Source organism: Lolium perenne, chromosome 4 (genome assembly GCF_019359855.2).
Source record: "Lolium perenne isolate Kyuss_39 chromosome 4, Kyuss_2.0, whole genome shotgun sequence".
Taxonomy (NCBI): Eukaryota; Viridiplantae; Streptophyta; class Magnoliopsida; order Poales; family Poaceae; genus Lolium; species Lolium perenne.
Window position 1 is genome coordinate 240,976,272 of NC_067247.2, and position 14,164 is coordinate 240,990,435.

Sequence of the window (14,164 nt, forward strand, 5' to 3'; positions counted from 1 at the left end):
GTATTGGCGGCACTCTTGGCAAGCTTCTTAGGGCACTCATTGGAGTAGTGACCCACAACTCCACATTCATAGCAGTTCACAGTTGACTTGTCTTTGGGAGTGACGAGAACAGCATTGCTTCCAGTCCTCGGGGTAGTATTGGGGTTGTTGTTGTTACTGTTGTTGTTGTTGCTGTTGGGGTGGGTGTTGTTGTTGTGATTGTTGTTGTTGTTGCCTCCGGGCTTCGGGGGTCCTCCGTTGTTGTTGGTGTAGTTGGGGCGATAATTTTGAGCAGGGGGCTTGTTGTATCTTGGGGTGAATCCTCCAGAGGAGTTATTGCGATACTTCTGGTTATGGTGGGGTCCACTCTGGTTCATCATTCTGCGCTTGCGGTTCTCATTGGCTTGATGTAGCTTCCCTTCCATCTGTATGGCTAAGTCCACGAGGGCTTCTAAGTCAGCGAACGGAATGTTTACTAACACAGTCTGCATCTCGTCGTGCAATCCGTTCAGAAATCTTTCCTTTCTCTTCTCATTGCTGTCGGTCTCATCCGGGGCGTACCTTGACAGAGTGAGAAACCTGTCGCGGTATTCCACCACGGACATCCTTCCTTGCTTGAGTTCGCGGAACTCGTCTCTCATTTTCTTGATTAGTCCTTGGGGCACATGGTATTTGCTAAACTTCAGCTTGAAGTCTTCCCAAGTCATCATCTGTCCTGCATTCATTGCACGGGCACTTGTCCACCAGGCTCTTGCTGGTCCTGCTAAGTAGTGCGTGGCGAACAGCACTTTCTCTGCGGCTTCAACTTGCGCAACTTCGAGGTTGTTCTCCATTGTCTGGAGCCAGTCATCAGCATCAAGGGGTTCTTCAGTCTTGTTGAATATTGGAGGGTTGGTGTTCTGGAAGTTCTTTAGCTTCGATCCTGGGTGCTCGTGGTTTCCATGGCCTTGATTGTTCTGGGCTATCTGTTGCAGTGCAGCGATGTTGGCTTGGCGCTCAGCTCTTTCGACTTCTCGGTCTGCCATCATCGTCTGCAGCAGTTGCATCATGGCATCCTGGGTGGCGTTGCGGGTTGGTGGGGCCATCTGAACATTGAGGTAGATGATAAGATAAGAGGGAAATTTATATGGTTTGTTTTGTTAAATTTTTAAAAGTTCACAAATTGAAATTTTGAGTAGTGTTGCGGGGGTAAAAACCAACAACACTTTTTCATTCATACCAAGCATCACATATTACAAATCTAACACACCGTTGGTTTGAAGAACCATTCATCGCTCTACGATACAAGGGGGATCCTGATACAACTCACACCTACTTAAGTGCTGGGGTGATACTACTCTTCAGGGTGGATTCTTCGTCTTCACGGGTGATGTGCTTGGCAAGAGGCGAGGGCGTTGTCCAAATCCCTGCGGGTTTTGTACAGCCTGAAGTCCTGATGTGCTACATAGTGGTTCATCTCCGGGGGTGGGGGCATGGTCATCGGTCTTCCCATGGAGTCATGTCTTGGGTAGTAGATGAAACGAGTGTTCTTGATCTTGTCCTCATTTTGTCCACACAGACGGGAAATTGCTTCTTGCATAGCTTTGACTAGTCCTTCCTTCCAAGTGTTTCCCGTTACAGAAAACCATATGGTTTCCCATACCGGGGCATCAAGCTTTCTTCGTAGATCAGTAGAAACGTCCCACCGAGGTGGTTCTCCGGAGTGGTTGTTGAGGGGTATTCCGAAGAACTCGGGATACGGGTGTCCTAGATATTCCACTAGTTGCTTCAAATCCTTTTCGAACCTTAGGTCACCTCCGGGACCAAGCTGATAGACCTCCCATTGGTACTTCATCTGTGAACAAAGAGGATGAGTAAGTTAAAGAAGTAGTCCAGTGTGCAAAATTTTATGTAGGCTTGCAACGAAAAGTAGAGCATAGATTTCTCATTTTTGAAAAAGATCTCAAGGATAAGAGTGAGAATAAGTTTTCACAATTATTCATTTCATTGGTTTTTGAAACTAAGTTTTTCAGACGTCCATTCTAACTAGGGTCTCCTAAGGTCAAACAATGGCTCTGATACCAACTTGTCAACACCCGGGTTTTTAAGTCCAGATGCCTATTATGCCATTCATCGCAATCCCAGGAATATTGTTTTTGCGAGACATAATAGATTGATATCACAACACATCATTCATTACATACCATAATCGTCTTACAAATAAAGGATCACATGATCCATTCTCATTACAATAATAGAAGTTCTATTTATTCATTACATAACACATAGCGGAAGCGAAAGTAGCGTAGTAGTAGTCCATCTATTCCACAGGCAACTGTTGACGTCAGGAGTGATCCTAGTTGTCGTAGACGTCCTGGTGTCCTTCTTCCGGGTTCTGGTACTCCTCTTCATAGTCTGGCCATTTGAATAGCCAGGGACACAGCCATGAGTACTTTAAAGTACTCGCAAACTAATACTAAGGTAAACACTATCAACTATAGTAAGGGGGTTCTAAGCTCTAGTTTCATTTGCATAAAGCCAGTTTTATTTCGTAAACACTTTACTAATCAAAAACCTTCATTTGCTCAACTAACTCAAGTGGGAACATTAGTGTCATTCCCACAACTCAGTTGTGTTTCAACGTCAAAGTCACCTTTCAATTCAAATCACAAGTCACCATTCATATTTTTAGAAAAATTCTGATGACGGAACAGTATGGCCTTTCCAACTGTCCATAACCGCGGACGCGGCTATTCGAATAGGTTTTACTCTGTAGAGGTTGTACACTTGTGCCACAACAATTGCAATAGTTTGTCAGGGGTAACTGGCCCTGATTTATCGTACGCAGTACGCGAACTACCAATCCTAACTTTTCATTTACATATCCTAGTATAGGCACCTCTCCCCATGAGCTTGGCCTCCCAGTGAAGACAGACAGTCAGCCTGGGAACTGCACAGGGCTTGGGCCGGACATTCACCTCATTTCACGTCATTTCACATCACTTCACCAGTACGGAGGCAGCCTCAAGCATAACCCCTATGACGCTTGTTCAGAGGGAACCCATACTAAAATACATAAGTTTCCAGCTAAGCCTTACCCAGATTCAGGTATTGTGGGGGTACTTGTAAAATTGGAATGGTATCGCATCCGAACCCAACCATCAGTGTTTTAGTAAAATTCACCAAGTCATTCACCAGTCATATTCACCTTCAAAATCTTTCAATAGAATGACTCCTCATTCCAAGGTTTTCAAAGTCATTTCCATTCACAAGTTCCCAACTAGAATAGTCACTTTTAATATTGAGCACTAGCAACTAGTTAGGAGGGGTGCTAAGTAATTTGCTTTGCTTCTAGGCTAACTTTGATACTCTTGTACTAATCCAAGACTAATCAAGTGAATCATAAATCAAAAAGTACTTTGATAAAACAAAAGTAAATAAAGCTTGTAAAGTAAAACTGGGAAATAGGATCATAAGCATAAAGTAAATGGGGTAATGCCTTGCTCATGGTGAGCTTTGCACTTTGCAAGAGTATTATCTTGCAAGAATATTAGCTTGCCACAATATAACTTGCATTAGTCTAGCTTGCATTGGTAATAGCTTGCCTTGGTGGTTGAGGTGATCAAAGTGGTCTTCTTCTCCTTGAAAGTAGACTTCCTCCTCCTCTTGATACTCCTCGGTACTAGCGTCTAAAATACGAATACGAGGATACAATCACCAAACAATTCATTGGCTATTCCAAACATCACATATATTCACATAAACTATTCTATTCACACAATTAATACCATTTGGTGCATTGGTGGTCTTGCTTTGAGGAAGAATAATTTCCTCTCATTTTATATGTAAATGATAGTTTCCATATAGTTCTTGAGGAATAATTTCCTCTCATTGAATCTTCTTTAAGATTTAATTTCTCCAACCATCACACATGGATTTATGTTGACCTAAGTCAACCATTCATCATCATCATTTGAGAAAATGATTTACATGAGGTAGGGATACCTCATACCATTTAATAATGCCTATTATGATTTAAAATCTCCAAGTATTTCATGTGAGAGTATTTGACCAGGGGTTTACACTTCATATGAAAGTACTTGGGACAAGATTTAAATGAAGTGAAACACCTCATATAATTTACACAAGTAAACTAGCATCACTCATTACTATTAAGTGGGTAAATGGGTTGTTTTCTTATTTAGGAAAAATAATTTCCTCTCATACTAATTAAGGTGTTACTTTTAATTACTTAGAGAAATAATTTCCTCTTATTATCTTATTAAGATTTAATTTCTCTCATGAACAATATATGACCTAGGTTGACCAAAGTCAACCTCTTCATACTTATCATTTGAGAAAATGATTTAAATGAGGTTCCATACCTCATGCTATTTAAATCCTATTTGATTTAATATCCTCCAGTGAGCATATATGAGACCCAACAATAAGGGTCATCACATTACTTTAGGCCACTTGGGAAGTTGATTTAAATGAGGTGCTACACCTCATAGATTTGAACCCTAATTTTGAACATAATTTAAATGAGGTGGTGCACCTCAGGCATTTTAATAACACATAGTAATGATTTAATATCATCAACTAATTCAATATGAGATTTAGCTAACCATGGTATCTACCTCATGTTGAATTAGTTGAGACAAGATTTAAATGAGAGGGAAGCTCTCATACATTTTAATAAATTATCTTGCCTAAATTAAATGATCTAGAACTAGCCATAGGGCCAATCTTTAAACTAGGCCATGATCATACACAGAACCTATATCATATTTTTACATAAACAATTAGAGTTTGTGAAAAGTGAATTATGAGAGGTGGAATCACCTCAAAATTCAAAAGGGTTGATTTTTAATAATTATTCTAAGGCAGAAAAGTCCCTGTCTTGTTTATTTTGCTACTTTAATTCTACAAAAGATCTAGGTTTGAATCCAGTGGCATTTGATAGAGAAAACTCTAAGCTTTCTAAAAATATAAAGTTTGTCGAATTTGGCTCAGTAAATTTGGATTTATGCATTTTTGAACACAGCACCAGAATTCAAATTTGAGTTAAATTAAATTTAAAAAAAATTCAAACTAAACAGACGCGCGGGAAACTAATTGGGCCGGCCCAGCTATGCTGGCGATGCGGGCGGGCCGCCTGACAGTGGGGTCCACTGTCAGTCTGTTTTAAAAACACCGAACCGGTACGTGAATGGGGGCCGTGGGATTTAAGGAGATCGGACGGCCATGGTTTGTCCTCATCGTCGACGAGCTCCGGCGAGGTCCAAACCCTACCGACGGCAGAGGGGTCGCGGTGAGGGGCTTACCGGCGTCTAGGGAGTCCGGCGAGGCGGGCAAACGAACTGGTCGACGACGGCGAGGCCGATGATGGTCGGGAGAGGTGCTGAGGGGGTCGGAGTTGTCGCCTTCGTCTGGCTGCTGTAGCGGCGGACTCCGGTGAAATTCTGGTGGCCTCGGGCTTAATTGGAGAGGGGAAGGAGTCAGGGAGGTTCAGGGATGAGAGGAGAAGCAGGTGGAGTGAAGAAATCGTCCGGGGGGTGCCTTCTTTTATAGCGGGCGAGGGAGGGCAGCGCGGCATGGGTTGGTCGATCATGGCGACGACGGCACAGTGGCGGAGAGGAGTGGGCGGTGATGCTGCTCTCTTCCCTACGTCACGGGGATCACGACGCGCTTGAAGGCACTGAAAACGGTGGTCTGTAGCGAGCAGGAGCGTGACGCGCGCGTGCTGTACCGTGGCGGACAGTCGTCGTCCGTGACGACAGCGACAGGGCGTGCGAAGTCAGGGGAGCGTGTCCACTGGGTTCCTGACGTCGAGGTGAGCGTGCAGGTGCAAGGAGAGGTCAAGGCGAGCGCTGAGTCGACGGGGCGAGGTGATGTCCTGGCGCGCTCCGGGGCGTCCTGGCGCGCGTCCATGCCGATCCTGGCAGGTGCTGGGCGCGTCTGGGCGCGCGTGGCCTGGGCGATGTCGACGTCAACTTGGTCAAGGGCAGGCAGGGTCAGCATCAGCAAGGTCCAGGCAAGCTCAGAGACATGGTGGAGTGGCTTGGATGGGAGAGGAGAGTGGAAGGGCATGGGGAGTGACGTGAGGGCCGGCATGGTGTTGTTCTGGTCAAGCTGGTCCAAGGCAAGGGCTGGCAAGTGGTGGCACTGGTGTTGAAAGGTGAGAGGAGGTGCCAGAGCATCTGAGGAGGGCCAGGGTTGGACCAAGTCCAAGCCAAAAATCAGTATGGGCTCAACTATATACACTGCCTGCAAGGTGTTTGGTGAATTGCCCGAAAGAGAAAAGTTTTCAAATTTTGAAAATTCCTTTGGTGGATCTCATTCATATATTCATAGAGATGGAATGGTGGTGGTGGTGGTCAATTTGGTGTGGTTTTGCAAGTTTTCAAAAAGTGGATCATCTTCTCTTTGTTTCAAAGTCCCCTCTTGTCAAAACTATACTGGTCAACCTAGTCAACATTAAGTATGGTGGTCAACATGAAAGTTGTTCACCTTGACATAGTCTTGGATGACATGGCAATGGTTGACCAAGTTTGGTTGAAGAAAAGTCAAAGCCAGAGGGGTAAAGTGAGGAACATTTTATAAAATGGCCAAATGACCATTATCACATGTAATGTTGATTTTGAGATTTGCTTTGATTTGAATTTGGTTTCTTTGATGCAAATGTGTTTGTTTATCAAATATAAGAGTTTTACAAACAATAGATCAAGCAATGGTGGCCTTGGTTGAAGATTTGCAATTTTGGCTAAGTGTATGTGAGTGAATTTTGGGGATTTTCTCCCTATTTGATTTCTCCCCATTTGATTTGACTTTTGTTGACTCTAATGTGGTTCTTATTAGTTCAGAAACATTTTCCAGCCATTGAAACCAATTCAAAAGGGTCTTGTTCAAAGATTTGCAAAAATGGCCATAACACATAAGAGGTGAGGTTCAAATTTTATTATTTTTGTAAATTGTTGATCTTGCTTTACTTGGACATGGGTTAGGGTCAATTTTGTGTTATATTAGGTTTGGAGATGGTTTCCCATCATTTGGTCAAGGTTTAGAGTCATAGGTCAAAGTTTGGTGAAATGGCTATGTGTCACATATGCCTCTATGCATATGTGGCATTTGATTTTTGATTTGATTGTTCTTGGCCCATTTGATATTGTTGAGTGTTGGAATGGTATATGGAAGTGATCCAACCATTCACAACAAGTCCTAGGGTCAATCTTCTCAAATTCACAAATTTGCACTTTTCTCTCATATGCCTCTATGGCATTTTTAGTTTCTTTTTATTTTCTTTGGAAACCACTTGGATTTGGTTTGATAAGTACTAGGTAAGGTGTATGAAGGTTTTCCAAACCTCTAAGCAAAGTAGAAAAGATTAGGGTAAGGTTTTATGAATATAGCCATAGGCACATATGCCTTTTTCTTATTTAATTTCCTTTTGTTCCATTTTAACTAGTATGGTGTAAAGAGGGGGGAGGTTTAGGGTTTAAGATCATTTCAAAACTACTATTACAAGCAAACATGGCAATAGCACAAGAATTAAGCAAGATCACTATGTATCATATTTAATTTAATAAAAGTTTTTGTTGGTTCCAAAATTTGGAACTAGGGAAATTCATTTGTTTTGTTTTGAAAATTTGGGATGTTACAGGGATGAACCATGGGGGCATCCCCAAGCTTAGACTTTTCATTCTTCTTGATCATATTATATCATCCTCCTCTCTTGACCCTTGAAAACTTTCTCCACACCAAACTCAAAACAAACTCATTAGAGGGTTAGTGCATAATCAAAAATTCACATATTCAGAGGTGACACAATCATTCTTAACACTTCTGGATATTTCTCAAAGCTACTGAAAGTTAATGGAACAAAGAAATCCATTCACCATAGCAAAAGAGGCAATGTGAAATAAAAGGCAGAATCTGTCAAAACAGAACAGTCCGTAAAGACAAATTTTTCAAGGGCACTAAACTTGCTCAGATGAAAAATCTCAAATTGAATGAAAGTTGCGTAAATATCTGAGGATCACACACGAAAATTGGCAAATTTTTCTGAGTTATCTACAGAGAGGCCTACTGAAATTCGTGACAGCAAGAAATCTGTTTCTGCGCAGTAATCCAAATCTAGTATCAACCTTACTATCAAAGACTTTACTTGGCACAACAATGCAATAAAATAAAGATAAGGAGAGGTTGCTACAGTAGTAACAACTTCCAAGACTCAAATATAAAAAATTGCTGTAGTAAAATAAACACATGGGTTATCTCCCAAGAAGTGCTTTCTTTATAGCCATTAAGATGGGCTCAGCAATTTTAATGATGCTCACATAAGGATGAGAGTTGAAGCAAAGAGAGCATCAAAAATCAAGTATGAAACAAATTTAAGCCTAACCCACTTCCTATGAGAAGGAATCTTGTACACAAATAAATTCATGAGGAGCAAAGTGACAAGCATAGGAAGATAAAACACGAGTAATTTTAAGATTCTCAACATAAAGAGGGGAAACTTAATATTATTAAGATGCATATAACCATGTTTCCCTCTCTCATAATAACTTTCAGTAGCATCATTGATGAAATCCACAATATAACCATCACTTAAAACATTCTTATCATGGTTCATATGCATAAAAGTATCATTAATTTTGGCATAAGAAGAATTCTTCTCATTAATAGTAATTGGAGCAGGATCATTATCAAAAATTTGAACATGGTAAACAAGTTGCATACTAAGGGAATTGTTTTTGGCAATCCAATCATAACTATGACAAGTTTCATAAGGATAATTATAACCTATGTCATAGCATTCTTTATAATAATTATCAAAGATTGGAGGCATAGTGTCATCATAAGAAATAGAATAGTTATCTTTCACAGTATTTTCATCTGTAACCATACCATCATTGTTACTAGAAGGAGATGTATCAAACATATAATAATCAGTAGCAAAAGGATTTTCAAACACCTCATCCCCAAGATTAGAGCTTTCTATATCATTATGGGAAGAAGCATGGATAATACTAATACTATGGCAATTATTAACATCATCATATTCAGAATTAGTTTCCCAGAGATTTTCAATATCAAAAGTAGTGTGCTCTTCTAAATCATGATAACTAATGTAGGTAAAGGGCATAGGAAGATCATTGTACTCAGATTCATTATCATAATAATCATTAGGAGCAACATACTTACGGTTATCTATTGTTATCTCATACACGCGGGGATATGCCGTTACCTCTTTCTTTTTATTCCCCCTCTTCTTCTTCTTCTTCGTTCCCTTCTTCTTGTTCTTTTCCTTCTCCTCGTTCCCTTCTTTAGGAGGAAGAGGCTTGAAGGGAGGTTTCTCCACAGAACCTGATTTATTTCCAGAAACAATAGAAGAAACTTGGGAGGATCCCTCCTTTTCATTAATAAGTTTAAAACACACAGCAGTCCTATCATATTTTGGCAAAGTGTCATCTTCTAAAATATTCTGTATGTAAGTATTTGTATGGCAATTATTAATGCAATAAGAAAGACACCCATGCAGGACATCATCAATATCAAGATCACTCATATGTAACAAAGAGTTTTTTCTTGATAACTCTTCACACCCCAAAAATAAAGTAAGTTCATCATGCTGATTAGGAAGGATTTCATCATCACAATACAAATTTGCAGCACTCATGGGGTTCGAATTATCATTGGAGGAGCATTGAAAATTAAAATGACCCACTCTATGGCAAAGTTCACAAATAAAAGGATAGAGGGCACAAACTTTTTTACCAAGATCATTTAGAGCCCTAGACCACTTTCTAGTTTTTTCATTCCTATGATGGATACAATATTCATCTTCGATTTGATTAATTCCACAAGGTCTATGCATTCCACAAAAATTAACATGCTTATAAGAAATAGAATTTTCAGAAGTTTGGGCATGTTTATTGCAATCATTAATAACAGTTTCATCCTTCATGCAAGCGTCTTTAAAAGGTTCATGATACTTATCAAAATTCTTCCTAGGCAATTCAAAATGAGAGGCAAAAGCTTTATAAAGATTTGCAACAACTTGAGAGTCAAGACCATAAGTAGCACTCATATTTCGAATTTTATTAGTATCCATAAAAGTATCAATGCATTCATAATCATAATTTATACCTGACTCTTTACCTTTGTTGTTCTCCCATCCTTCAGTATTCTCCTGAATCCGATCAAGAAGGTCCCTTTTAAACTCTTCTTCATTGCGTGTAAATGATCCAGAACAAGTAGTATCCAACAAGGTTTTATCTTGAAAAGAAAGTCTTGCATAGAAATTATCAATGATGATATTACGAGGAAGCTCATGAATGGGGCATTTGAGCATTAAATACTTCAATCTCCCCCATGCTTGGGCAATACTCTCTCCATCATGAGGCCAGAAATTATATATGCGGTTCCGGTCTTTGTGAATTTCACTTGGAGGATATAATTTAGAGTAAAATAGAGGCAAAATATCCTTCCAATCAAGAGAATCCCCATTCTTGAGCAATTTATACCAATGCGCAGCTTTACCAGACAGCGATATAGAGAATAGTTTCTTCCTAACTTCATCCATAGAGATACATGCACACTTGAATAACCCGCATAATTCATGCAAAAACAGTAAATGATCTCCAGGATGGACAGTTCCATCCCCTTCATAGCGGTTATCCATAACACGTTCAATAATTTTCATAGGTATTTTATATGGAATACTTTCAACAAGTGGATTTAAAATATCACAAGCATCATTCGAATCACCACATATTGGAGACAAAGCATTATCAGGGCAAAATATTTCTTCCAAAGCTGAGGAGCAAAAAAGATTATTTTTATATAAACTAGCTTCCCCAAGCTTAGACTCTTCTATAGCATTAGCATTAATTGCGTTCATACTAATAACATTGCTACTGGCATGCAAATAAGGTTCCATAGGTTTTTTAATTTTCGCATCACACAATTCATGTCTTAACTCAGGAAATAGATTGAAAAGCTCACTGTTGTTTTCCATTATGCCTAACTAGTGAAAAATAAAAACAAGAAACAAAAAGATGCAATTGCAGGATCTAAAGGAAATAGCTTCGAGCACTCACACACCGGCAACAGTACTAGGAAATAGCTTAGTAGTCGGAGGATGTAAATACCTTTTACCTTACCTCCCCGGCAACGGCGCCAGAAAATAGCTTGATGTCTACGCACGCTTCTATTCCTATAGACAGTGTTGGGCCTCCAAGAACAGAGGTTTGTAGAACAGCAGCAAGTTTCCCTTAAGTGAATCACCCAAGGTTTATCGAACTCAGGGAGGTAGAGGTCAAAGATATCCCTCTCAAGCAACCCTGCAATTATGATACAAGAAGTCTCTTGTGTCCCCAACACACCTAATACACTTGTCAGATGTATAGGTGCACTAGTTCGGCGAAGAGATAGTGAAATACAAGTAATATGGATGATTGTAAGTAGTAATTGCAATCTGAAATAAAAATGGCAGCAAGCGAACATGTAACAAAACTTGTTGGAAACGGTGTTTCAATGCTTCGAAATAAGGCCTAGGGATCATACTTTCACTAGTGAACTCTCTCAACATTGATCACATAACTGAATAAATAAATGCTACTTTCTACACTCTCTTGTTGGATAACAAACACCATTCATTGTGTAGGGCTATAAAAGCACACCTCAAGCCGGAGTAAACAAGCTCCACAACATCTGGAGTTCATATTAAAGTAACCTCTAGAGTGCATAATGGACCGTTGCAATTTAGACCGAGTACTAACATAGCATACACACTGTCAACAATAGCTATGAAAGGGGGAATAGATCGCATCAATACTATCATAGTAATAGTTAACTTCATAATCTACAAGAGATTACAATCATAACCTACGCCAAGTACTACATGATACACACACTGTCAACATTACATCATGGAGGAGGAATAGACTACTTTAATAACATCACTAGAGTAGCAAATAGATTAATAGTGATACAAAGCTCATGATCACATAAAGATCACATGGGAGAGAGAGATGAACCACATAGCTACCGGTAGAGCCCTCAGCCTCGGGGGAGAACTACTCCCTCCTCATCATGGGAGTCAGCAACGGCGATGAAGATGGTGGTGGTGTCGATGGAGATGACTCCGGGGGAAATTCCCCGTCCCGGCGGCGTGCCGGAACAGAGACTTCTGTCCCCCGAAACGGAGTTTCGCGATGGCGGCGGCGCCCCTGGAGTCTTTCTGGAGTTTCATCAATTGGTGTCGAGTTTTTAGGTCTCGAGGGATTTTATAGGCGAAGAGGCGTCGTCGGAGGGGCACCAGGGCGCCATCCCCATAGGCCGGCGCGGCCAGGGGACCACCCGCGCGGCCCTGTGGTCTGGGGGCCCTGGGCCTCCTCTCCTTCCCCCCTTCGGTGTTCTGGTCCGTCTCGATGAAATAAGATATTTGGCTTTCGTTTCGTCGAATTCCAAGAATATTGCCCGAACAGCCTTTCTGGAACCAAAAACAACAGAAAACAGGAACTGGCACTGTGGCATCTTGTTAATAGGTTAGTTCCGGAAAATGCATGAAATCATTATAAAGTGTGAGCAAAACATGTAGGTATTGTCATAAAACTAGCATGGAACATCAGAAATTATAGATACGTTGGAGACGTATCAGATAGCCGCACTATTAAGAGGGGCTTTCGGTTGGCTAACTTGATCACATCGTCTTAGGGAGCTCAATCCTTTGCATACTTTGCATATCCCTATTGCTTCTTGGTGTTTCTCTGCGTGAGGTTCTTGAGCTTGTTGCTAGCTTTACAACAAGCCCAAGTTCATCGAAAACGGAGTTCGTATGACTCCTCTATGGCATTTTCAAGGTTGGGTGATTTTCCCGGTTATTCATGATATAAGGTTCTACCTTTTATATTCATGATAAAATCCCCTCCTACAAATTCTTTTGTTTTCACTTTCCATAGGATAGCATTTGTTCTTATCTCTCAAACAAAACTAGTTTCATTCAATTCGGAGTTCGGGAGCTTTTGTTATTAAAAAGGGAAAAGGATAAAAAGAAAAAGAAAAGGGAAGAGGCGGCCAGCCGGCCGACCAGCCTGCCGGCCCACACGCCGGCCCACCCGGTCTATGTAGGGATTCGTAGCATAGAAAACAAAAAATTTCCTACCACGAGAACGCAATCCAAGCCAAGATGCAATCTAGAAGATGGGAGCAACGAGGGGATGAACGAGACTAACCCTTGAAGATTTCCAAAGCCTACAAGAGGAGGCTCTCGTTGCTACGGTAGAAGGTCACTTGCCGCTTTCAAAAGCGCGTAGAAGATCTTGACGGTGCCACAATCGGGCAGCACCTCCGTACTCGGTCACACGTTCGGTGTTGATGACGACGTCCTTCTCCCCGTTCCAGCGGGCAGCGGAAGTACTAGATCCTCCTCGTAATTCCGGCAGCACGACGGCGTGGTGGCGGTGTCGATGGAGAACTCCGGCAGGGCTTCGCCTAAACCTATGCGGGAGTTGTATGTGGAGGAGGGGCGCTAGGATTTGGGGAGAGGGGTGTATTGGGCGCCGGCCACAAAGGGGGGCAGCCAAGGTTGGAGGCTAGAGTGGCCGGTCAGCCCCTCCCCTCCCCTCTTTATATAGGTGGAAGCCCCAAGGATTAGGTCAAAAGTCTCCGAATAAGACCCCAACATAAACCTTCCATATGACCAAACCTAGGGGAAGTGGGACTCCCCCTTTCCTTTGGTGGGATGGCCGGCCACCATGGGGAGGAGTCCACTTGGGACTCCTCCTCCCTTAGGCTGGCCGGCCAAGGTGGGTGGAGTCCCTCTGGGACTCCACCTTCCATGCTGATTTCTTCCGAACTCTTGTAGAACCTCCTAGAACCTTCCAAAAAAAATACCAGATCATTTTCAAACCTAGAAAATGACTTCCTATATATGAATCTTATTCTCCGGACCATTCCGGACCTCCTCGTGATGTCCTGGATCCCATCCGAGACTCCGAACAAAACTTCGAACTCCATTCCATATTCCATATCTACTTAAATGACATCAAACCTTAAGTGTGTCACCCTACGGTTCGCGAACTATGTAGACATGGTTGAGACCTCTCTCCGACCAATAACCAATAGCGGGATCTGGAGATCCATAATGGCTCCCACATATTCAACGATGACTTTAGTGATCGACTGAACCATTTACATA